At 46.7% G+C, this 26,552-nt stretch overlaps 1 pseudogene; it reads left to right on the top strand.

The window, feature by feature from the left end:
• The first annotated feature begins 7,373 nt into the window (after positions 1-7,373).
• Positions 7,374-7,592, top strand: LOC142046167 (U4 spliceosomal RNA; annotated as a pseudogene).
• Positions 7,593-26,552: the final 18,960 nt, after the last annotated feature.

Raw genomic sequence — 26,552 nt, forward strand, 5'->3', positions numbered from 1 at the left:
ATTGAACCAAGGACCTCTGGAGTTTAGTGCATGAGCCTCTACAGCATGAGCTAAAAGCCAATTGCTTTTCTCTCACTAAGAGGTCTCAGTGCCACTAGATGGGACGGAACACCACACCCAGGAGGTGTGTGGGTTACACAAGCTCCTACATATTGGGTTGCTTCTCCCTCTTGTTGAACCAGAGACAAAATAGACAAAAAGAAAGATCAGCTCCTGTCTTAACTCCCTCTGGCAGGTGACGTCCTTGTCAAACTCCTCCTGGGTGACTTCATTGCCAAGGTGACCTTTCCACAGGTAAACCAGTTCTACTAGTTGGTAGCCAGCCTATTGTTCAGAGCTATTCCATTTCAATGGCTGAGCATTTTAAGTCAACAACTCTCTTTTGGTGTTCTTTTGCCACCAGTCATTGGATTCTCAGCCCAACATGGATGCCAAGACACCACAGAGAAGGCAAAAGGCTGCAAATTCAAAATGGAATTTGCAGCTTGGTAAACAGATACAGAATTAATAATCTCACACAGAATTCATATTTTGTACAGAGAGACTATCAAAATCATCACAGGGAGTTGATCTGAGTTAACATATCGTGGAAAATATTCCCCAGTCCACTAGGGCTCTTTTTATTCAGCCCACACCATCAGAAAAGCCTGGGAAAGTAGACAGGCCTCACAACCTGTTCAGAAGTTCAACAAAATCTGGCTCTGTCAGCAGGGCCAGCTCCAGGCACCAGTGAAGGAAGCAGGTTCTTGAGGCGGCCAGTGGAAAGGGATGGCAGTGTGTCCATTGTCGGGGCAGCAGGTCTGGAGCGGTGACACTTTGGCTGCGGGTCAATCGGCCCACTCCGGATTGGTGGCCGGTCCTTCACTCGCTGTCTTGCTCCTCAGCGCGGCACTTCGGCAGCAGCTCGATTGGGTTCTTTTTTTTTTTTCTTTCCGCCACTGGGGTGGCAAAAAAGCTGGAGCCGGTCCTGTCTATCAGCTCAAGAGGGGAAGCAAATGGAAGAGCTGAGGGCAATTTCATGAGAAGGCCTTACCCTATCACATACAAATCTGTTTGTGGCTTCAGCTTCCTACTGAAAATCTGAAGACAGACCTATCACTGGGAGTGGTGGTGATTTACACAAGAGGGCCCTTATCTTGTAAAGATTTACTCTCATGAGTAACTTTTATGCATGTGATTAATCTCTTTGGAAAGAATTTCCCCCTTCATTATGGCCTCCATACACTGCTGCATTGTCAGACGGGGGCCATAAATGCTTTGCAGCCAGCCAGAGTGGGGGAGGGGAGAATTCCTCCAGAGCTGACAGTACAAGACAGCTGTAGGCTGCTTTATGCGGGCCTTCTCGTGTTTTGGCCATGCTGGAAGGTGACAGACACACGTGCTACCACAACTACTCTGTGGAGTTCCGGATTTGCAGAATTGTCCAGAGGCAGACCAAGCAGAGCTGCTGTAATTTAGAACAGCACCTGTACTGCATAAATTACACACTGGGACTGTTTCAGCCTCCCCCTCACCCCCGCAGCCCAGAATCTCAAGGGTGCAAAAGTGGCTGTTCCTCCATGCACTGCACCTCCTGGAGGGACAGCACACAGTCTAGCCCCTTGAGTTCATGAGGGACTCTCATCCAATGAAGCCCAGAGCAGTTTTTCCATAGGAACTGGACCACCCAGTCATATGTGTAAAATTACTCACGTGTGGAAGATTGGGGCACTGATATATCCTGGAAGTCTGCTTGCCCATTGCAGCCAGTATGGTATGTTTTTATTTATTTCAGTGGATACACAAATGTAAATATCCTATTAATGGGTCGAGGTGCCCCGGCAATATTTAATACCACAGGCATTAACACTTTAAACTCTTTTAGTCACTGACCTAACCAACAATGGCTAGACTGAAACAAATACCAATAAGCCCCACAGAATTAACCTCTTCAAACCTTTCCCCCTCCCCACCTCCATTTCCCTCCATATTCCTGTCAACTCACCAAAGGCCAAGGATGAGAGATGGATTTTGTAGCATGCCTTGAAGGCCAGATGGTTCAGCCTATTTTGGATCAAGGTGTGGGGTCAGACTAGTCCCAAAACAGAGCTCTCAGTATGCAGAGAAGAATTGGACATGACTAAACACCTGCTGTGAAAATCCCTGGAGTGCCCTAATTTACAATGCGCCCCTGTTGGATTGAACAATAAGTGATTTGTGTCAGCAAAGACTTTGAGAAATAGTGACTAGGCACTGCTCACATAGTGAATCTGGAGAAGAGCTAGAACCCAGGGGTTTTGACCCCCACCTCCCTGCTCTCACTACTAGGGGTACGTCTACACTGCACGATTATTTCGAAGTAGTTTAAACCGATATTACAAAACCGATGTTATAAAATCGGTTTTGCACGTCCACAGTGCGATCAAAAAATCGATTGCTTATGTCCATGGTCCAAGGCTACCATCGATTTCAGGAGCGGTGCACTGTGGGTAGCTGTTCCTCAGCTATCCATATTCCCACTTCCGTGTTGAGAGCACATGACCCTGAATGGTGCATAAAAATTAGCCCGGGTGGTGCTGAGGTTACGGGGGGCTTTTCAACCCCCTTTCCTTTTGTGAAGGCGACAGGACACACCTTTTGGACGCGTTTTTCGCGGAGTGCATTGAGGCAAACGCCATAAGCACAGCATCTGGACCTGAGATCACAACGGTATTCATGACGTTGTCCACACTCGCGTCTCTCGTTGCTGACTATATCTGAACAATGACTGCAAAGGCAGGAGGAGAGGAGGAGGCAGCTTTGCTGAGCAGCGGGACAGCGAGACGAGTGGAGCGATTCTCCATAACGCTGGCCCAGCGTTTTGGAGCTACTGCTTTAACGGGCATTTACTACCCATTGAACGCCGAATTTGGACGGGAACAGCACAGACTGTGGACGCTTGTTTTGACGGTGTGGGACGATTCGCAGTGGCTGCGAAACTTCGCATGCGTAAGAGCACTTTCTTAGATTTGACATGCTTTCCCCGCCTGAAACGCCGTATACAACACATGAGAGCAGCCCGTCACACTGGAGGCGAGTGCAATAGCCCTCTGGAAGCTTACAAGCCAGACAGCTACGGTCAGTCGGAAATCATTTGGAGTGGGCAAATCTACTGTGTGGGCTGCAGTGATGCAAGTAGCCAAAGCAATCGTAAGCTGCTGCTACGAAAGGTGTGACTCTGGGAAACTGCAATGATGTGGATGGTTGCTGCAATGGGTTTTCCGAACTGTGTGGGGCCATAGATGAACCATATCCTATCGGCCCAGAACACCAGGGCACCCAGTACGTGAACCGCAAGGGTACTTTTCAATGGTGCTGCCAGCACTGGTGGACCACAAGGGACGTTTCACCACATCCACGTGTGGGCCAGGAAGGTTCATGACGCTCGCGTCTTCAGGAGCACTAGTCTGTTTAAACGGCTGCAGCACGGGAATTACTTCCCAACAGAAAATACCGTGGAATGTTCAATGCCTATAGTTTCCTGGGGACCCAGCCTACCCTTGAATGCCATGGCTCATGAAGCCATACTGGCAGCTGGACAGTGGTCAGAGCTGTTCAACTACAGGCTGAGCAAGGTCCGGATGGGTAGATGTGCATTGGCCGTTAAAGGGTCGCTGGCGATCATTACTTACTCGCTCAGACCTCAGCCAAACCCAATTCCGCTTGCTATGCTGTTGCGTTGTGCTCGCACCAATCTTTGTGAGCAAGGGGAGACATTTATGCTGGGTGGAGGCTGAGGCAAATCACCTGGCCGCTGAGTATGAGCAGCAGAGACCAGGGCGATTAGAAGAGCACACCTGGAGGCGCTGCGCATCGAGAGCCTGAAACGAGTTTCAGCACGGAGGGTACATGTGACTCTGTTGCTTCCCTTGTGAACCCCGCCACTTGATGGACTTATCAGTGTAAGCAACCACTCCCCCTTTCATTAACAGGTTGCGGAAGGAAATAAAATTCTGTATCGTTTAAAATCATATTATTTTCATTTAAGTTATGCATCTGTTAAAATCATGAGTTTCTTACAATTTCCCTGTAAGCAAACCCCTCTCCTTTCGATGTTTTGTTTAAAAGGAACTATAAAAAAGGCAGAAAAATTGGAAGGTCCCTGACTGCTGATGCTTGGAAGGAGGGGAAGAGGAAAGGCTACTAAGCCATTGTAGCGTATACAGCTTTCTTGAACTCTGCGGGGTGTGCAGGAGTAAGGCAGTGCAGAAAGCCTTCCACCACGCGTTCTTATACGTGGGTATGAGGAGATGGACGTGGCTTGCAGGGAGGTTATACAGGGGCTGCAGTGGCATCTGCGCACTGTGCTGCTCTTCCTGATGCTCACCATGCTTGAGGAGCGATTTAGCATACGCAGCAGATCCAGCGTTGCTTCTCTCCAACGCTGGTCTTCTGCTAGCCTCTCAGTCGTCACTGGCACTTCCTGTACTTTGCTACCACATCTTCCAATCATTCTGTATCCTCTCATTGCGTGTTACTCTCAATAATGTCTGTGAACATTTCATCTCGGTCTTCTTTCCTCTGCCGTATCACACGCACGCCTCGTGATGGCATAGGGACTTCAGAGAAATGGCACGAATGGGAAGGCAAACCAGGGTGATAATATGTGGAAAAGTACTTTTACAGAGCAATGACAGTACTCTTTCAATAGAACACTACCACTCTACAGAGACATGTGATCTCTATACAAGGTCGCATTTTGTATCGTTAAATATTCAGGTCTGTGTGACTGTGTGGCACACACACAGCGAGGTACGGCAACCGTACGGTCCACGCGACGATGGTAAGTGAGGCTTTAAAATTTTGACTTCTCCGCCGTTTTCTATACACTGTGATCATATATGCTTGCTCCCTATTTAAGAGGAACCTGCAAAGCCAACCCCCCTCTTTCACATCCACCAACAGCGCATGGCTCCTATCGTATACGATCGCTGCTAGTGATCACCCTACATCACCCCCGCAGCGCGTTGCTGGTAGAGGAAGAATCTGCTTGCCAGACGCTGAAACTCATTGCTATCCCTCTCCATCCCCCGCTTGGCTAGTAGCAAATATCGCCATGTGTTACCCTCATTTACATTCCTGATTGAATCAGGTAACAATGATGATATCTCTCCTGACAATAGCACCGCAGGAGCAGATCGTTTGTTATGCATGCCATGTCAATGCCTCAATGCCTGCAGTACCAAATGTCTTGCAAAATGCATGGGTTGGAAAATTACCTACTATGGGGACGGAGAGTAGTCTTGGCCAAAATGTTCTCATATAGCATAAGTGTGGAGTTCCTCCACGATCGATTCATGGAGATTAATTTGGAGGATTTCGCTCCATCCCCAACATGTTAACGAAATTTTCCTTTACAAGTAGTGCGACTGCAGAAGCCCTGGTGTCAATGCGATCTAAAAAACCGTCTTGTTTAATCCGTGTTTGGTACAGATGAAGGGAACTTACGGAGGTCGCTTCCATGGCTTCACTGCTGGCTTCTCGCTGGAGCGAGGGACTGTAATTCTTGGTCCAAAAGTCTGCTTGGGGGTTTACGGACTGCTGTGTGCTATCACCACGCTCATCTTCATCCTAAATGTCTCATCTCCCCCTGCGTACATCTCAGAACACTTGATATTTCATCCAAAGTCTGATCCACGGACAGGGTGGGGCCTGGTAGCGCTGACCCCAAATTGCATGTAGTTCAGCATAAGTGGCATTGTTTCGGCTCAGACTGACTTCCGTTGCTTCTCTGCTTCTGGTAACCTGTCTAAGTTCCTTCACTTTCACTCGCACTGAAGGAGTCTCTGCTGTGCCTTGATCAGCCATTAGACTTTGAAATTCTTTCAAAACTTTTCATTCGTCTTTTTGACGCAGTGCTGAGCACTGAGTCCTACCCCAGATACGCGATCAGATCCAGAACCTTCTGTGTGGTCCAAGCTGGCGCTCTTCTCGATTAGGAGACTGCATTGTGCGAGTGCAAATGAGCTCTGTCGTGGTCACCTGTGTTGTTGCTGACCCACGGTGGAACATCAGGGAAATGGAATTCAAAGTTCGTGGGGATTCAGGCTTTTCCTGTTTACCTGGCAGTAGCCCAGTTCAGTGCTCGACTGCCTATCAGATGCCCCGTGACAATGGTTGAATCCTCGGGCCAGTGGCTCACTGGGCAGAGTCAACGTCCTCGGTTTCTAAAAATTGGTATGTCTGCCTGGACTGTCTCAGCCACGACTGCCTGCCTCCAAGTGCCCTCCCCCCCGTTTATGTCACAAAAGTCTATGTCTTCTATTTTTATCCTCATACTGATCGCCCCTGCCGCGCGTGGGCGCGTAGCTTGCCCCGGGCTGGAAGAGATTCTTCCTCTTCTCTTTACGGTAGCTGCAGAGGGTTGGGAGAGAGGTGAAGCAATGGTTGCGGTTCTTGCCAGGGGAACCCCCTGTTAATACAGCCACGGAGTAGCTGCGCTCTTCTAATACACTTGACTCTTCCTTCAGAGGAGTAGCCGTGTTAGTCTGGATCTGTAAAAGCAGCAGAGAATCCTGTGGCACCTTATAGACTAACAGACGTCTGTTAGTCTATAAGGTGCCACAGGATTCTCTGCTGCTTTGACTCTTCTTGTAGTCAGGACTGACTCTATTTTTAGACAGCATAAGGGAGGGATTGACTCAGTGGCCAGTGAGTCAATCCCAAGTTTGCTTTTGCGTTGCGCCCCCGGCTGATTTTTAGCCAGGGGCACTCATGATAGCAGCGGACAGTTCAGAGAAGGAGAGATAACCGTCATGTCATTGCCAGTTTTTCTCTGGCAGTAGACGGTACAGAACGACTGGTAACCATCTCTGCTATCATTGCAAAAGCAATTGAATGCTGGTGTGTAGCGCTCGAGTGTCGCCTCTGTCTCCACGGCATCTAGTACACAAATGGTGACGGGAAAAACAAAAAGCCGACGGTCTCTAGTGCTGCCGTGCTATTGTTTCTGCAAGGGCAATCCAGGAGAAAAATGTGCGAAAGGACTGTCTGCTGATGTTTTCCCGGAGCAAGGAATGACTGACGACATTTACCCAGAACCCCCCGTGACCATTAACATTAGCATCAGGGGCCGGGGGGATCATGGAGGACGGAAAGGGGTGCTGAGGACTCCCGCTATCCCACAGTCCTCAGCAGTCTCGTAAAACTATTTGCATTCTTGGCTTAGCGCCCAGTGTCTGTAGCTTACAACACGGTGTCTTTTATGGTTCACGGAACAGCTATTCAGTTTCCTTCCCCTACCCCAGCACGAGAAATGAAAGTTAAATAAAGCAATCCTTGAGTACTTACAATGTCACCCTCTTTGTACTGAATGCTACTGATAGAGGCGAATCTGCAGCACTGAAGAGCATTAGAGCTTTGCACAGTGGCAGTATCATAACCAATGAAGTTAATCTGAGGTGTGATTATTGCTACTTGAAAATCTGCTCCTCTCCCCCTTCCTGGTGGTAGATGGTACAGTACTACTGTAGACAGCAGAAACTGTTACCATCTCCCCTCTCTTTTTGTTACACTCACCAGTAAATGGGACAGAATGGATAATAACCCTGTGTAAATTTTTGAAAGGAAAATGGGGATTAACTCACTTGGGACTGAGTCAATCCTGCCCTTTACGGTTAATAAAAATAGAGTCAGTCCAGACAAGAATAGGATACAGTGTATTAAAATCAGTGTAGCACAGCGCAGCTGCTCCGTGTCAGTATTCACAGAGGGAGCCGCTGCAAGTAACGCAACCATTGCTTTCCCACCTACCTGGGCTACCACAGCAGTGCCCCCCCACCCATTGTTGGCATGATGTTATGAAGAATGCATGAATAAGAATCACAGAGTAGTAGTTACTGAGATCAAAATGAGGGGGAGGGAGCCACCATGGGCTATGACAGTCCATGCAGTTCAGAATCTTTTTCTTTACGCAAGAGAGGAAGGGGTCTGATGAAGCTCAGCCCCCAGGTGATAAGATGAAGACAGTTACCAGGCGTTCTGTACCATCCACTGTCAGAAAAAAGGGAGTCATTCCCATTTTCACCCCTGGAGCCCCGGCCACACTCAGCCAGGAGCACTCACTGGGCGGCCGTCTACCCCTGGGGAGGGGCAGAGGAGCGGATACTGCTCTTCACCGCAGCAGCATCGCGTCTGCCAGCAGCATTCAGTACACAGAGGGTGACATTTACAGTACTCAAGGAATTATTTATTTCACTTTTTTTACCGTGCTGGAGGGGGGAAAAAACTGACGAGCTGTTCCGTGAACCACGCAAGACACCGTGTATTACGCTGCAGACATTGGGCGCGCAGCCAAAAATGCAAATAGTTTTCAGAGACCGCTGTGGAGACTGGTAGCTGTAGTCCTCATTACCCCCTCCCTCCCTCCATGACCATCCGTTTGAGTGTCTGGCTTCCCGTTACTGTTGTCACGCACCGCTGTGTATCCTGTAGTTTATTTTTCAAAGGCTTTGGCATTTCCTGTTCTTTAACGGAGCTCTGATAAAAGAGATTTGTCTCACCATACAGCGATGACATCTGCTATCTCCCGTAAGTTCAATGCAGGAGATACTTTTGCATTTGAACTGCATCGCCACCCGTGGTGATCAGAGCTGGACACGTGAAAGCAGGAAATGTCACTGTAAAGCTCTCGGGGATTTCCCTGTTTACCGGCACTCCGCATCCGAGTTCGGATTGCGGACCAGAGCGGTCAGTGGTGCACTGTCCTGCCTAGAATAATAGCAAGTGTAACAGAGATCCAGTGTATCAGAGAGCACAGGTGCTCCGTGTCAGTATTCACAGGGGTTGCCCCTGCAAGAAGCGCACCCGTTGCTTTCCTCCTCCCTCAACCTTCCTGGGCTACCGTGTCAGTGCCCCTCCCCCGTTTGTGTCATGAAGTATTAAGGAATACCAGAATAAGAAACAGAGACTTGTTAGTGAGAGAAAATGATGTCGGGGGGAGGCACTTGGAGGCAGCCTCCCGGGGCTATGACAGTCCAGGCAGAATGGACTCTATTTTTAGACACCATAAGGGAGGAATTGATTCATTGCCAAGCGAGTCAATCCCAAATGTGATTGCAAAAATTTTCAGCCCCAAGTTTCAATGATTAAGCTTGTATTAGCCGTTCTGTCCTATCTACTGCTAGCGGTAGCAATGTTGCCCTCAATGTTGAGAATTTAGGCGGTTCTCCTGGATGGTGGCAGTTCCTGCAGCACCGTCTACCACCAGAGAGGAGGAGATGGAGAGGAGCAGATACTGCTCTTCAGTGCTGTAGCGTCCCGTCTACCAGCAGCATTCAGTACACATAGGGTGACATAGAAAGTAGTCAAGGAATGATTTCTTACCCTTTTTTTTTCACGTTGTGGGGGGGGAAAGAAACTGAGGAGCTGTTCCTGAACCACGCCAGACACTGTGTTTGACCCTACAGACATTGGGAGCTCTGCCAATAATGCAAATAATTTTCAGAGACTGCTGTGGACTTGTGGGATAGCTGGAGTCCTCAGTACCCCCTCCCTCCCTTCATGAGCGTCCATTTGAGTCTCTGGCTTCCCGTTACGCTTGTCACGCAGCGCTGTGTATCCTGCAGTTTTTTATTCAAACGCTTTGGCATTTCGTGTTCTGTAACGGAGCTGGATACAACAGATTTGTCTCCCCATACAGCGATCAGACCTAGTATCTCCGTACGGTCCATGCTGGAGCTCTTTTTGGATTTGAGACTGCATCGCCAGCCGTGCTGATCAGAGCTCCACGCTGGACAAGCAGGAAATGTAATTCAAAGTTCGCGGGCTTTTCCTGTTTACCTGCCGCTGCATCCGAGTTCAGATTGCTGTCCAGAGCGGTCACTGCAGCACTCTGGGATGCCGCCCGGAGGCCAATAACGTCGATTTCCGTCCACACGAACCCAGCACCACCGGGGCAATGTTTGTGCACCATCCAGGACTCGTGCTTCAAACGGAAGTGGAACTATGGGATAGAGGAGCCGTTTAACTCGATATTAATGACGACGTCGTGTGAACGGATACAGCGTTAAATCGGTATATCGGCCATTAAACCGATTTAAAGTCGCAGTGTAGACCTGGCCTCGGTCACAATCCCAAGCCAGCTGTGACTGCACAAACTAGTTTAGTCACAGCCCTCTAGCTAAAAAAAGGAACCGGTCCCTGAAGTGGCAGTTTAAGTCACAGATGTTCTACATTTTAAGTAATGCCTAATTCTTCAGAACTGGTTTTGCCACATTATTTTTTCTTAGAATATTATCAGAGTTGAAAATATGACTTCTATTAACTATGGCAAAAGCGAGAAAAGAACTGCCCCATAGACTGTCTGAAAAAGAAAGAGAAACTTTGGGAAAATAACCTGCATCCCTTGTGAGTAGTAGTAGAGTTTAATTTCATCTAAGGGATCCTAGACTCGTAAAGCTTGAGAGCAAGTGCTGTAGTCATGCAGCCCCTGAGAGGAGACTGCAACCTCTGAGACTGTTGCTTTGTATTAGATATATAGTTCCCCCTACTGTTTTCAAAAGACATTTTAGATGCAGTGCCTCAGTAAACTTAGAAAGTAATGCCAGCTGACCGTAATGGCAGAACAATGGCAAAATTATTAGCTGCCTGCAAAATGAAGGAAAGACTAGAAGGTAGTGATCTTTCTTTTCTATTTGTTACAACTATTAATGGCATCATATGCTACAGTGCAACACAGTAAATGAATTCCAAGACAGTATTCTGTAGTATTAACTCTATAAAGTTAACAGTCCAACTTAACTGAAAGTGCAAAATGTGTCAATTTGAACAAGAGAGCCAACATGACTTCATGTTGCAATTTGATGCGAGTTTGACACAATCTAAATCCAAACCAACGCTTTACACACCCAATGGCCAACGTCAGTATATAACACCAGATGGTCCCTAAACCAGAGTAGAAGAGTGTAACAACGTATCTTTGCAACAGTGTAGGAGCAGTATTTAATGTCCACATCCAGCAGCTGCAAGTAATGTAAAATAAGAAATGAAGAGCCAGAGCAAGGATGGTATTTGTCATGAAATTATATGGACAAAATTCAGTCACTACCATCATCTTTCTGGTTTAACAGGCTAATAAAGTTCAGCTGAAATTGCACCAGTTTCAGGCTTAAGATCCAATATCTTATCAGACAAGTAATGCAGCCATCCTAGACTCATGCCAATGAAACCTTTATACTATCATCCTTTCTCTCTGTATCTAGATATAGATAGAAAGTTAAGAAATGGAGCTCATTTGATCATTGTAACATAGACAAGAATTTGGGCCCTGATTCTGCAAAGCACTTATGCATGTGCTTAACTGCCTTTGAAATTAATAGCTTTGTTGAATCATGGGATTTGCTTGGTAACCACCGCAGTAGAATTTAGGAGAATATTTAGAATGAACTCCAGATTGAGTACAGTTCTTAACAAGTAGGTGAGAGATGGGAGTTGGGGCACCTGGAGCATGCTAGTGGAAACTGGGCTGCAGGGAACTAAGGAGTCAGAGGGAGATGATGGAGTAGGCATGAAGGGGAGAGCTCTAGGCAGTGGTGGAGGGGGTTGGGGGGGAGTCGATGAGCAGATGCACTGGGGAGTTGTAGCCTGCATATTTGTACACACATATTGCGTTCATTTAAGGTTGACTTTTCACCCTGTAATTGTCATACACATTTTTGTGACTGTCAGGGGGAGCTCAAAAACCCGAAGCCGTACAGAAAAACCTGCATGGTTTATTCTTTTTTTTTCGTCCTCTTTTAAAAGATTTTTTTAATCTCTTTTTTAGGACAATCTCATGAGTTTTTGAGGATCTGACATGATTTTTTAACTTTTGGGGTTGGCGATATTGTGAATGTTTCACATAGCACTGTGGTTTATTACATGTATACCATACATCTCTCTCTCTGCACAGATATACATAGGACCCTACCAAATTCACAGTCATGAAAAATGCGTCATGGACCGTGAAATTTGGTCTGCTGTGTGCTTTTATCCTATACTATATAGATTTTACAGGGGAGACCAGCGTTTCTCCAATTGGGGGTCCTGACCCAAAAGGGAGCTACAGGGGGAGTCACAAGGTTATTTTAGGGGGGTCATGGTATTGCCACCCTTACTTCTGTACTACCTTCAAAGCTGGACAGATGGAGAGTGGCGGCTGTTGGCTGAGTGCTCAGCTTTGAAGGCAACACCCTGCCAGCAGCAGCACAGAAGTAAGGGTGGCAGTACCATACCATGCAATCCTTACTTCTGCTGCTGCTGGCAGTGGCTCTGCCTTCAGAGCTGGGCTCCCGGCCAACAGTCACCATGTCCAGCTGCCCAGCTCTGAAGGCAGCGCCACTGCCAGCAGCAGCGCAGAAGTAGGGATAGCAGTACCACAACCCCCTCACAACTCCTTTTTAGGTCAAGCTCCCTACAATTACAACACAGTGAAATTTCAGATTTAAGTAGCAGAAATCATGACATTTACGATTTTTAAAATCCTGTGACCGTGAAATTGACCAAAATGGACCGTGAATTTGGTAGGGCACTAGATATACACATATATCTAGTGTTCCCATGCATATATGACTGTGTGTGTGTGTGTGTGTGTTTATATATATGATTAATCATGTATTGTTATTGATACAATGGCAAAAGCTTGCTTGACACTACAGACAAGAAGGAAAGCAAGGTCCCTGCGCTGAGGAGTTTACAAACTAGATATGTAAGGGTGGGGTAAAGAGTGCTATGCAGCGTGACTGAGTGGTTATGTTGGCACATATCAAAGCCTCTTTTCCATTCTCACCCTTCCCAGTCTGTTGCCTGCCTTTGACATGGCTGATCTCTCTTTCTTTCTAAAGGCTTTCTTCCCTATGTGCTTCAGAGACTTAGTGTTCCTAGCTTTCCTTCTCTCTCTCCCTCCCTCTCTCTCTCTGATTATTCCTGCACGGTCCCCTCTGGGGACATTTCTACTCCCTCCTGCTGTCAGCATCCCTCAGCCCACCATCCTCGTCCCTCTCCTCTCTTCCCTTTACACTTTGTCCCAGGACAGCTTTATCTGATCACGCTGTTTCAATTACTATATTTATACTGGCGACTTAGAGATCTACTTGTCTACTTCCATTTGGTCTCCTTGCCCTCTGACTGCCTCTGAGCCAGCTCCTTCTGCAGGTTGTGCTGCCAACTCAAACTCAGCCCTATGAGAACTGAATTCCTCATCTTACCTCCACAGCCCTCTTCTCTTCCTTCCCGTCTTACCCCATTGGAAACATACCATCCTTCCAGTTCCAGAGGCTTGCAGCCTCTGTGTCATTTTTGTCTCCCATCTCTTCTCCCCATACGTTAATACAGGGTGGGATTTTCACAAGTGCTAAGGCCCAGATCCTCAAAAGTCTTTAGGATCCTATTGAAATCAATGGGATCTATGTGCCTAAATATTTTTGGTGACCTGGGCCTATCAGGGTATGGCTACACTGCAGTTAGACACCTGCTGCTGGCCCATGCCAGCGGACTTGGGCTTGGGCTAATGGGTTGTTTAATTGCAGTGTAGACATCAGGCTCAGGCTGGAGCTTGGGCTGTAGGACCCTGAGAGGTGGGAGGGTTTCAGAGCTTCGGCTGCAGCCTGATCCTAAATGTTTAAACAACAATTAAACAGCCCCCTAGCTTGAGTCCCACAAGCCCAAATCAGCTGGCACAGGCCAGCCATGGGCATGACACTGGATCCCTGGGGTACAACCTGAGCCATCTGGCTTACCAACCGGCGCTCCTTCTCACACTGTGCTGCTGTGACAAGCTGCAAACCTCTCCAGGTACTGCACTTACACAGACATCCACCAGCAGGGACACACCCAGCTGAATTACATGAATACTTCTCCCAGCCACTCATGAACCAACAACAGAGAAGCTCCAGCCAGTCCCCTCCAGCTGCCTAGCCTAGGACCCTGGAGCTGTCACGTACTGCCCTGATCAGAAGCCTGACCAACGTAAATTCATTACCCAGTCTGCCCCTCCCTCAATGTGGAGAAGATATGCACCAGCTTTTGTACATTGAGCACAGGTTTTATTAGCTACAAAAGATAGATTTTAAGTGATTATAAGTGGTGGGCGTAAAAGGACAGAGATGGTTATCAAAGAAAATAAAAATAAGCACACAATCTAAATTCTATAAGCTAAACAGGATTTGACTCAAGCAATATTCTCACCCAACTGGATGTTACAGTCCTTAATGCACAGACTTCCCTCCTGAAATCTGGAGCAGTCTCCACAGATGACCTTTGTCTTTTTAGCACCCCATTTGCTTACAGCATAGGTGGGGGAGGAGAATGTCAAAGACCTGCTGCAACTGTTCCTTCATTTATACTCTTGCCCCTTGTGTCTGGCAGACACTAGCCCAGACATGTCCTGGTGAGCTCTGCTGAGTCACAGTAAATGATCAAGTATCAGAGGGGTAGCCGTGTTAGTATGGATCTGTAAAAGCAGCAAAGAGTCCTGTGACACCTTATAGACTAACAGGCGTATTGGAGCATGAGCTTTTGTGGGTGAATACCCACTTCGTCGGATGCCTGTAGTGGAAATTTCCAGGGGCAGGTATATATATGCAAGCAAGAAGCAGGCTAGAGATAACGAGGTTAGTTCAATCAGGGACTCCAAGGGAAGGCATGAGGCCATCTTCTAGCAGTTCACTGGTTCGTTCACCACGATGTCACACTACCAACCAATGCTATAATCTATTCGCCCATCATATGCCAAGCAATAGCCCCTTGAGCTTTGATCCAATCGCCCCACAACTGAGACAGATCTAATGCCTATGGAAAAGCATAAATGGACACAAATCAGATATCAGGAATGGCAATATACAAAAACCTGTAGGAGAACACTTCAATCTCCCTGAACACACAATAGCAGATCTAAAAGTAGTCATCCTGCAGCAAAAGAACTTCAGGACTAGACTTCAAAGAGGAAACTGCTGAGCTTCAGTTCATCTGCAAATTTGACACCATCAGCTCAGGATTAAATAAAGACTGTGAATGACTTGCCATCTACAAAACCAGTTTCTCCTCCCTTGGTTTTCACACCTCAACTGCTAGAACAGGGCCTCATCCTCCCTGATTGAACTAACCTCGTTATCTCTAGCCTGCTTCTTGCTTGGATATATATACCTGCCCCTGGAAATTTCCACTACATGCATCCGACAAAGTGAGTATTCACCCATGAAAGCTCATGCTCCAATACGTCTGTTAATCTATAAGATGCCACAGTAAATTATCAGTTCCCATTGTGTAGTGCTTGCACAATTGTGTTACACAGTTGATTTATGGGCGATCTGGCAGGAATACTTTGCATGTCACTAGCAAACTCACAGCGTATTTCAGTAGCAACCATACAGCAGAATCTCATAGCTTTATACACACTAATGATATACATATTTGGACAGAATCACAGTTTTAATCAGATCATGACCTTTCATATGATACCTTACATGGCATGCTTTGTATGAAATATCACAACCATATATGAATGATGAATATGGGGGTTACAGGGTGTAATTCGGAGGTACAGTGTGTCACAGTGTCTAATTGCAATATAGAGATACCCCAAGTGACTTAGAAGCACAAGTCTAATTGAAAGTCAATGGGGTGCATGCTCCTAAATCACTTGGGAAAGCTCACCCTTTGTCAATAAATCCTACCAGTTTTTCCTTGCTAGTCTATCTAGCTAACAGAAAACTCACAAATGCTGCTTGCGAGCTCAGCATTTCATGTAGCTCTGGGAGTAGGACCTCTATTTAATAATTCCAGCAGTATCTAAATAGCTAATTCCTTCAACATAGCTACAAACATCTCTGACTTCAGAAAAGCTTTGAGTGAGTTTATTACTCATGAAAGGTGCCAGATTGGCAGCCATAGAGACTTGCCCTCTATTTATTCTCAGAGTTGGCAGTGGCAGTGCAGATTCCTCAGTTTGTATCTTAAAAGGCACGCCAGTAGCATAACAACCCTAAAGGATTTTGGTGCTCCCAATACCAATGGAAGCAGTTCAGTATTAATTCAGTGCCTGGAGTCCTTGAAAAATACAACATGTCCAATGTGAAATGTGGTATAATATTATAGGGTATTATTTGTGAAATAGTATGTGACTGACTAAATAAAATCTGTGGTAAAATCTATACACACAAGGGCCAGAGTTAAGGCTATATGTGCAACCTTGCCTTTGGAATGTTCTGACTTTTGAGTGCTTCACTGTGCATCCTTTGGGCTAAACTGTGCCACAGTCAGAACCCTGAGTACAGGACAGTGTGGAGCTATCCTTGGGGAAGTGGTTGGGGAAGCATAATCCCTCCCAGAGCTCCCTGTGGCCTAGTGGGGATCCCAGGAGGCCATCCTTTCCAATGATGCAGCTTGCTCTGCTCAGTGTGCTGAAAGAAGATGTGCTGGGTCATGATTGCAGCTCCACCTTTCCTCTCTCCAGTGCTTTTGGTAAAATGGGCCTGATCCAAATCCAGCAGCAATCAATTGAAAGACTCTTCAAATGTGCTTTGGATCAAACCCCAGGTATGCCCAAGGGGAGTGCATAGAAGGAGCAGTCCCTGTGCATCACAATGAAATCAATAATTGCAGCAGGAGCTCTGAAAAGAATTTCTTTAGATGCCTAAATAAGGTTTTAGGAACCTAACTTTAGGCACACTAGTTCACAAATGTTAGCTCTTATTATGCACTCCTCGAGAAACTACATCACACAGAAACTGTCTATCAGTATACAGCATAAGGGAGTTATTGCAGTATGTCTGAGACCTTCACTGCTGCATCCCATTGCAGATTGCGTATTGCAGCAGAACCCTGAGCCTTCCTTTGGAAGTACCAACATTCCATTAGCATGTCAGCACTTCAGCACCTGATGTTTGTTTTGCTCTAGGTAGCAGGAATGTTACTCAGCAGAATGATAAACAGAATGTGCTCAGTTTGCAGGACCAAAAAATGGTAGCCATGCAGACAAACATCCAGATGTGCATTGACATTTTTAGAACATGCATTGATTTGTTACGAATATGCAGAGAGAATATTAAACTCTTGGTACCACTGCTCAGGCTGAGTATTTTATTTCCTTTAGATGCACTGACTTCAACAAAACAAAACAAAACAAAAAAACGCTTTTAGGCACTGCTGATTTGAATACAGTGTTTTTTCTTCAGTAAATGAAATGCAAGATGTTTGGGGGGCTTGTTCCTTTGTCAATAATTAAACAGCTCTGCGCTTGAGAACGTTCTTGCCTCGTCTACAGAATAGACATTTTGGCCAAGGTTTTCCATTATTGCTAACACCACTTAGTTCCACCAGCAGTAGCAAATATTGAGGGGTCTACTGTGAATGGGCTGGCTGGCTACCACATGCATTTTAAGCTTTGTTTAGATTAGAACCACTCTGAGCAGGGTTAGAGGACATGGTGCTTAAAAATATACCAGCTGCAACTGGTCTCTACCTGGGCTCTCTACAGTTGGGTAGAGCCAGGGGCGGCTCCAGACCCCAGCACGCCAAGCGCATGCTTGGGGTAATATGCTGCAGGGGGCGCTCTCATGGTCGCCAGGAGGGTGGCAGGTGGCTCCGGTGGACCTCACGCAGGCGTGACTGCAGAGGGTCCGCTGGTCCCGCACGGCTTCGATGGAGCTGCGGGACCAGCGGACCCTCCGCAGGCACACCTGTGGGAGGTCAACCGGAGCCTCGGGACTGGCAACTGGCAGAGCGCCTCCCGCGGCATGCCGCACTGCTTGGGGTGGCGAAATGTCTAGAGCCACCCCTGGGTAGAGCTGAACTGCCATTAGCAACTGGGAAATGTTTGCAAAATTTCTTTAGTGAAGACAAGGCTTCAGGGTGCAGAAATTCTCCGGGTGTCAACATTTCGGATTTGTATTCCCCTGGAATAATATGATTTCTGAAGCATAACAATAAATGCAAAAAATAATAGTTTGCATTTATGAAGCACATTTATTCCCAAGACTGTATTAAAAATGTGACTTACAGGAATGATGTAGCTGTTAAGGACAGCAGTTAGATGTTCAACCTGTACGAGAAAGAATTGGGGGGAGGAGGGGGAGAAGAGGAGAAACTTTGGCCAAGCAGCACTGTAGCAAGCCCCCTGCTATTACAAGAAGGAATAAAGGATCTTTAGTTTCTATAAGGAGCAGGCGGGTCTTCTCAATGGGTAAGGTCTCATCTAGCCCCATGCTGTAATCTGCATGAGACTTCATTTATTTTCCTCAGAGGGCCAACAGGCTACATGCCAGCATGGATGAAGTTTGAGTTTGTTTGTTCAGACCAGTAGGAAAGATCCCTCCAGATTTGTGGGTGGGTCAGAAGCCTCTGCCGTTTCATATTTTCCTGTTGTGGGACCCTCAGAGGACCCTCCACCAATCTGAGGAGCCATGTGTGCAGGGGTGGGAGGCAGAAAGAATTTGAGAGCTGGGGCCAGAGGGAAGTGCATTGTCTCTTACAGTCACCAGTGGTAAATCCAGTGCTTAATCTGTAATGAAGGAGGTGCCAGGGCTCAAGCAATTCAGTGCCAGGGCTCAAGCAAATATTTTTTACTTTCATAACTGATGCAGCAAGTCCCGAGGTGCCAGGCTATGAACTGCCGAGCCGAGAGGTACCGGGATTCAGCCCTTGCAAGCCCTGGCACAAATTAGGCCCTGAGTAAATCTATTGAAAAGTTAATGCAGCAGTGGAAACTCTCCATTTAAGGGAATATACAAGAGCAGCAGAGGAAAGTTGTGGCTGAATTGGAGCTATTCTGCTAGAGAGCTGGAGTAGAGGCAGGAAGCGAGCAGATGCAGGGCCTGTCTGCTGAGAGCAATGGTCTCCTATGGCTCCCTAGATTCTGATGGGGAAGCTCTGTCTCTTCAGCGGCGGTTCTGCCTCTCCGCAGAAGAAATTAAGGACAACTAGGGAAGGGTCCTCTTGCCAAGTTTTCTTTCCTCCGAGGCCCTGGCCTTTTTGTTTTCTGATGGCTGATGTGGGCCCTGAGACTTGGTCCCTAAAAAATTCCCCCTGCTGTATTCATTTTTGGCCATATTGTGTCTCTTTATCCCGTTGACTCTTGGTATTTGATGGTGGAACCGCATGCAGCAAGTGCTGCAGGAGACCCAGCAGGGAAAAGGGAGTTGCTTTCTGCTCCCTGAAGCAGACAGATATGCTGTAATGTCTGACTACAACTCAAAGTCATCTGTAGAATGAAGAGTCTCAGAGCCGCTTCTGCTTAAGGCATCTATTCTGCTTTTGATTGCCTTTTCTCTTTTTCGCACCTTCACTTTTATTTATATTATGTCCTGTATCAGAGCCATAATTAGGTGGTTATTTTCACATGAAAGAATCTTACATCTGGGGTATATTTCGACTATGTGCTTTCGTTGGTGTTGGCCTCCGCTACAAAAGAAAGGGTTTGCCTGACATAGCTATACCAGCCAGGGGTGGCTCTAGGGATTTTGCCGCCCCAAGCAGGGCAGGCAGGTTGCCTTCTGCGGCTTGCCTGCGGATGGTCCGCTGGTCCTGCGGCTTTGGCGGACCTCCCGCAGGCACGGGACCAGTGGACCCTCTGCAGGCACGCCTGCGGGAGGTCTGCCGAAGCCGCGGGACCAGCGGACCAAGCTGTGGAGGGCAGCATGCCTGCTGCCCTCGTGGCACCAGCAGAGTGCCCCCCACGGCTTGCCGCCCCAAGCACGCGCTTGATGTGCTGGGGCCTGGAGCCACCCCCGATACCAGCAAACTCTTCTAGTGGAGATGCAGTTTAGACCGACAAAAAAGTGTTTTTGCTGGTATAGTTTATACCAGTTCTTTGCTATAGAGGCAAAAATATTTTTAAACCGCATCTATAGGGCTTTGCCCTGCACACTTGTAGGTAATTTTTTGTTCAAAATTACAGAAAAGTGTAGGCCAGCCCGGTGTTTTTCCTTATGCTCTTTCTTCTAGTTTTGCTTATATATCGCTTGTTTACCCCAGCCATTTACTCTGTCACATCTGGGGCGATACTATTTTCTTAATAATTAAGAGTAATGACTTTGAGGACTGTGAAGATTCTCCCTTTTTGGAATCATCATCCACCAAAGAGGGGCTCCCAGTAACTGCCCTATACCAATAGGGGGGAGGGATAGCTCAGTGGTTTGAGCATTGGCCTGCTAAACCCAGCGTTGTGAGTTTGAGGGGGCCATTTAGGGAAGTGGGGATTGGTCCTGCTTTGAGCGGGTGGTTGGACTAGATGATCTCCTGAGGCCCTTTCCAACCCTAATAATCTGGATCCTGATAGTCAGTATAGAGAGGAATGGAGGGAGCCAGGCCAGCAGGCACAGGACTTAGGCTCTGGGGATAGAGCTGAAGGGGGAAGCTGAGCCAGCAGGACAGAGGGAGGGGAACTTTGGAGCTGGGGGCAGATTGGATGGAGGGAACATCCCATGACAGACAGATTTGGACAAGAGGGACAATGATAGAGGGAACTGGGCAGGACATAGGCATCAGTCATTTCATTAGCCAATATTTCAATCTGATTCAGAATCAGATTTGTCTGAATATGGCAAAATGAGTAAGCTTGTCAACAACTGAGTTCTCATTCAAGTATTTTACACCCCTCTTACTACTTTGTACTTCACAGATGGGGAAAAGGGGGCACAGAGACGTCAAGTGTCTTGCCCAAGATCATGCAGAAAGTTTTTGATTGAGTCAATCATATGTCCTAGTAGCCCTAACTCTCAGTCCCTGGTCTAACTGTTGGAAAGAATTCCCCATGTCTTAACTCCAACTGGCTAGACCAGTGTTTCCCAAACTTGGGACACCACTTGTGTAGGGAAAGCCCCTGGTAGGCTGGGCCAGTTTGTTTACCTGCCCCATCTGTAGGTTCGGCTGAATGCGGCTCCCTCAGGGCATGGTTTGCTGCTCCAAGCCTATAGGGGCTGCAGGAAACGGCACGGACCGAGGGATATGCTGGCCGCCACTTCCAGCAGCTCCCATTGGCCTGGAGCAGCAATCCGCAGCCAATGGGAGCCGCGATCGGCTGGACCTATGGACAAGGCAGGTAAACAAACCGGCCCGGCCCACTAGGGGCTTTCCCTACACAAGCAGTGACCCCAGTTTGGGAAACACTGAGCTAGACTATAAATAAAGGCAAAAGGCCAGAAAGTTTCAGGAGAGTTACTACAGATTCTCCATATATCTATTTTAAAAAATCCCAAATGATTTGAAATGTTTTTACTCTACTGATCATCCTGCTGGGCAGACAGAATGGAAGCAGCACAAGAATTGTAAATCAAAGATCTGCTTGAGCCAGGGCTACCAGACACTTTGTGTTAATTTGTCCTTGGCAGCAATCATCATGTCTGAGAAGGCTGAAAGCCCTGCTGCTAACCCCTCTCCCAAATTTTTATGTGACTGGCTCAGTCTCAGATTGGCAATACAACTATTGGCAGAAAATTACATGTTATATTAGTAGGTGATGTATCAAATCCACATCAGAAACAACTTCAGGGTGGCATGTTCATGCAGGAGACTAGGAGCCAGATTCTTTGGTCCTTCAAGGCAGCTTTGTGTATTCTGGTGGCACAAAGTGATTGTAAACCTATCTTAATTGGTAGTGGAGGATTCTCTTTCCATAGAGGAATTCTCCCGTTGTATAGGGTTGCCTTACTGGCTCCTATTACACACACCTCTCTTGGCTTGTGGTGTACAGGGTCTTGTTATAGAAACAGGGATAAGGCCAGGGCTCCCCTGTGCCTTGCTGATATCCAACTGGTGGAACATCCCTGAAATGCCGCTGAGTCCAGAGATGACTTTAGGCTATTTTGTTTTCTGCTGGGAACTGTACTGGTGGCCCTTGAATTGGGAGAACAGAAAGGTGGTGTTGCTTCTTTGACCAAACAGACAGCTGAAATTTGGGATTTTGTGAGGTGGTTCTATGTGATTGAAAAGTCACTGACACACAGTTGGGGTAATCCTTGGTGTAATATGTTTATTTACAGAAAGCTATACGTATTGTGCTGTAACTTTGACCAGCAGTAAGAACACATGGCACAGAAGACTTGCAAAAATCTTAAGTCAGACATCCTAGCCGGGTGCCCAAGAAACTGCTTGTCTCTCAGCCTCTGCTTCCTTTCTGGGTCACACTGCAACTCCTCCTCTTCCAGGGCTCTCACAGCCCCACAGACCAAACTGTCTCTGGCAGCTCAGCACAAAGTTTCTTTCCAAGAGCTATTTACTGGTTGCTGAGTACACAGTAACACACACCCTTTGGTCCTGCCCCAGCTCCAGAGAGTGACTCAGCTCTCATGCTCTGGAAACAGTGTGTCTGGTATCACTCTTCCTTTTGTGTAGCCACTCCCAACACAACACCTTATTAAGTTTTCCCTGCATTAGCATGGCAATTGCATCAATGTCCCAGAATACCAACCCATTACAATGGCTTTAAGCCACCTTGGTACTTTTGATTATGTTGTTCCTGCAAGGCACAGCTTGGTTGGTCCAGAACATTTGTGCCAACTGTCTTATATTTACCACTTTTCAACACTACCACGGGTCACTTACTTATAAGCAAGTCCTGGAGTACTGAAATAATTCAGTGAGAGTGATCCAGAACACATTAGCAGCAAAGAGTCCTGTGGCACCTTATAGACTGACAGACGTTTTGGAGCATGAGCTTTCGTGGATGAATACCCACTTCGTTGGATGCACGTAGTGGAAATTTCCAGGGGCAGGTATATATATGCAAGCAAGAAGCAGGCTAGAGATAATGAGGTTAGTTCAATCAGGGAGGATGAGGCTCTCTTCTAGCAGTTGAAGTGTGAAAACCAAGGGAGGAGAAACTGGTTTTGTAGTTGGCAAGCCATTCACAGTCTCTATTTAATCCTGAACTGATGGTGTCAAATTTGCAGATGAACTGAAACTCAGCAGTTTCCTCTTTGAAGTCTAGTCCTGAAGTTTTTTTGCTGCAGGATGACTACCTTTAGATCTGCTATTGTGTGTTCAGGGAGATTGATGTGTTCTCCTACAGGTTTTTGTATATTGCCATTCCTAATATCTGATTTGTGTCCATTTATGCTTTTCCATAGAGACTGTCCAGTTTGGCCGATGTACATAGCAGAGGGGCATTGCTGGCATATGATGGCGAATATTACATTGGTGGATGCTCAGGTGAATGAACCGGTGATGGTGTGGCTGATTTGGTTAGGTCCTGTGATGGTGTCGCTGGTGTAGATATGTGGGAGAGTTTGGCATCGAGGTTTGTTGCAGTGGATTGGTTTCTGAGTTATCGAGTTAACTATGGTGCAGTGTGCATTACTGGTGAGAATACTCAGGTGCAGGTTTCTGTGGGCGAGGACTGCCTGCCACCAAGGCTGTGAAGTGTGGGATCATTGTCCAGGATGGGTTGTAGATCCCTGATGATGGGTTGGAGGGGTTTTAGCTGGGGGCTGTATGTGATGGGCAGTGGAGTCCTGTTGGTTTCTTTCCTGGGTTTGTCTTGCAGTAGGAGGCTTCTGGGTACATGTCTGGCTCTGTTGATCTGTTTCCTTATTTCCTCGTGCGGTTATTGTAGTTTTGAGAATGCTTGGTGGAGACTTTGTAGGTGTTGGTGTCTGTCTGAGGGATTAGAGCAGATGCAGTTGTAACACCAGAACACATTGCAATGCTCATCCCTACCTTGGAGCAGCAGTTACATCTAGGTCAGCCAAAGTTGTTTTAGTTCTCAGAGTGGAAAAGGAATAACAATACCTTCATTTGACCTGATGCTTTTTATGTTATTGTTTTTACTGTGCTTTATGTGAGATGCTTAGGGATAGAAACATAAGAACTAAAACTGTTTGTATTATTACTTCTAATAAGACTCACTTTTTCTGCATTGGCCACAAGAAGTGAGTTAGTAATTAAAAGCAAAAACATAAACCACAAAACTTCAAATAATTCATCTCGTGAGCCTCTCAGAGCATCCTGTCTTCTCAGTGTCTATCAGGTGGCGTGCTTACTAACATTGTGAGATCATTATTATGTATTATTTGTAACACAGTAGTGCTTAGGGTTACTAATCAAGTGTCAGGACACCATTGTCTTAGGTGCTGCATGGACACAATTTAATATTGACTATTTCCCTTGGGATTGATTGAGGGCTACAGTGATTAGTTCCATCAAAGCCCATGGAACTACTCCTTGTAGTAAGAACTATGACCAATGGTGGGTATTTGACCTTTTAATTGTAAAATCTTTAGGGCAAGGATGATCTCTGCCTTGTGTCTTTTGCAGAGCCGAGCACATTGTTGGGTCTTAAATAAGAAATAATTATAATAATAGTTATAAATACCAAGATTCATCGTTTCCATCAGCAAAGTAGTGAGTGGTGCTCACTGGTGAGCTTGAAGCCATGCTGTGAGACTCTCTATAGTCTCCTAAGGATGGATTTTCTATGTGAGAGGATAATCAAGAGTTCACATCAATGACTGATGATGCCCTGGCTATGGGAAGTTCCCAATATCATCAGACAATAGAGTGACCAGACAGCAAGTGTGAAAAATTGGGACGGGGTGGGGATGGGGTAATAGGAGCCTATATAAGACAAAGACCCAAAAATTGAGACTGTGCCAATAAAATTGGGACATCTGGTCACCCTATCAAACAATAAACTGATCCTTTCCTCCCAGATGCCTCAGCCACTGTTAAAATTAGAGATTGGCCTGAACTAAGACCCCTTCAGCTTTGGGGGAGTTCATATCTGGATCCAAATGTTGTGGTTAACTTCAGGCCCACCGGTAGCTGAAATTACTTCAAGAGGAGCCACCAAACACAAACACCTTGGCTTTAAAATTAAAGTAAGATTTACTTGTATAATTTGTGCTCTTGATGACTGCTTTGCTTTGTGCCTACAGGCTTTGCAGACCCCAGTCACTAGCTGTGAGAGAAACAGCGTCACACAACTACAGAGGAACTGCAGGAACTGAAACCGGCTCTGTAATTTATAGCACTAATAAGGCTCAACTGCCATTTCTTGTGGTTTCCTCCCAACTTGTCTTTGAACATTTCTACTTGTACTGTGTTTGTTGTTGGTGCTGCTGCTGCTAAGGTTCACTTGTTAGGTAACTGTTGTACCGTTATGCTGGATCTGTTCTCTTTGGCTCTGAGTACATTATTTAACATTTATATTTCAGTGGTGCCTAAAGGCCAACCAGCCACATGGGCCCCATTTTGCTAGAGGCTGGATAAACCCTAAATGACACTCCCCATCCCAAAGAGTTTACAATCTAAAAAGTTACCCTTAGCGCTTTTCTTCCGATTTCTCTGTTATACTAGTGCTGCTGCAGCTCCTCTGGCGTGAGTGCTAATGTAGACCAGCCACTAGTGGTTTTACTGGAGAGCCATCTAATTCTGCTCAGAGTTGGTCTGTACGCAGGCAGGGCACTGTTTCTGTCTGCTGTCTGGCTCCTTTATGTTGCCGGAGGAGAGCAGTGTAAAGGGGCCAAGGCGGAAAAAAAATTGGGCCCAGTGATCCTGGGGAGAGGAGAACTTTCCAACATAAAATGGACATTGCAAATAGTTTCATTTATGTAAGAGCATTGGTGCGGGGAGGGGAAAGTTTTCAGTGACTGTTGAGAGAAATTGTATTGCCTGAGGTCCTGTCCTTTGGCTGCAACCACGTGGAGAGGTTATGAGTCTTTCTACTAATCTCTGTCTTGCATAATGACAGGTGTCAGAGTAGCGGCCCTGTTAGTGTGTATCCACAAAAAGGGCAGAAGTCCTTGTGTCACCTTAGAGAGTAACAAATTTATTTTAGTGTAAGCTTTCGTGGGCTGATGAAGTGGGTTCTAGCCTAGGAAAGTTTATGCTCAAATAAATTTGTTAGTCTCTAAGGTGCCACAAACACTCCTGTTCTTTTTACTAATCTCTGGTAAATTTTGAACTGCTCTTTCTTTGTGAAAATAACCAAAGTAAGCGATCACCCGAGGCTATTGACATCTTCACTGATATGGTCAACTGCTTGCTAGTCATTTGCCTAATGGAACACGGAACACGGAACACGTGTTGGGGATTGCTGGAGGCAAGGTCTGAAGAATGCAGCAAGTAGGTGCGACTTCAACAAAAGTGTCTAACTTTCTTTGGAGAGCTCCCAGTGTGTGTAAGCGTTGTACCTCAGTAGAAGAGAGATGGGTCAAAACTACAGTACAACCACAACAGCCCCATTTTAGCATAGCGTGGATCCAGCTGTTGCAGCCTGAGCTGCTCTTTGCAATGTAGTACTCTCTTATCGCACACGCACTCTGCTGTACTTCACAGCACGGCCGTCTGCACATTCGGAGACTCTGCTGCAGCTCTGGAGAGAGGGACTGTGAAGGGGTTTGTGGACATTACCAGGGAATGGACACTGAAGGGTTAAAAAAGGGAGCCGTCACCTCCCCAGCTGCAGCGTATGGGCTGGCTAACAACAGCCGGGGTAAAAGGCTGCAGCTCAGCCCCAGCCAGAACAGGGTGGCTGCTGGAGAAACCTAGAGCCGGTGAAGGGACTCCGCAGGGCCAGACTGGAGGATCGGAGAAGACTACCAGGCAGGAGGTACCAGGTAGGA

The sequence above is a fragment of the Chelonoidis abingdonii genome, chromosome 1 (genome assembly GCF_003597395.2).
Source record: "Chelonoidis abingdonii isolate Lonesome George chromosome 1, CheloAbing_2.0, whole genome shotgun sequence".
Lineage (NCBI taxonomy): Eukaryota > Metazoa > Chordata > Testudines > Testudinidae > Chelonoidis > Chelonoidis abingdonii.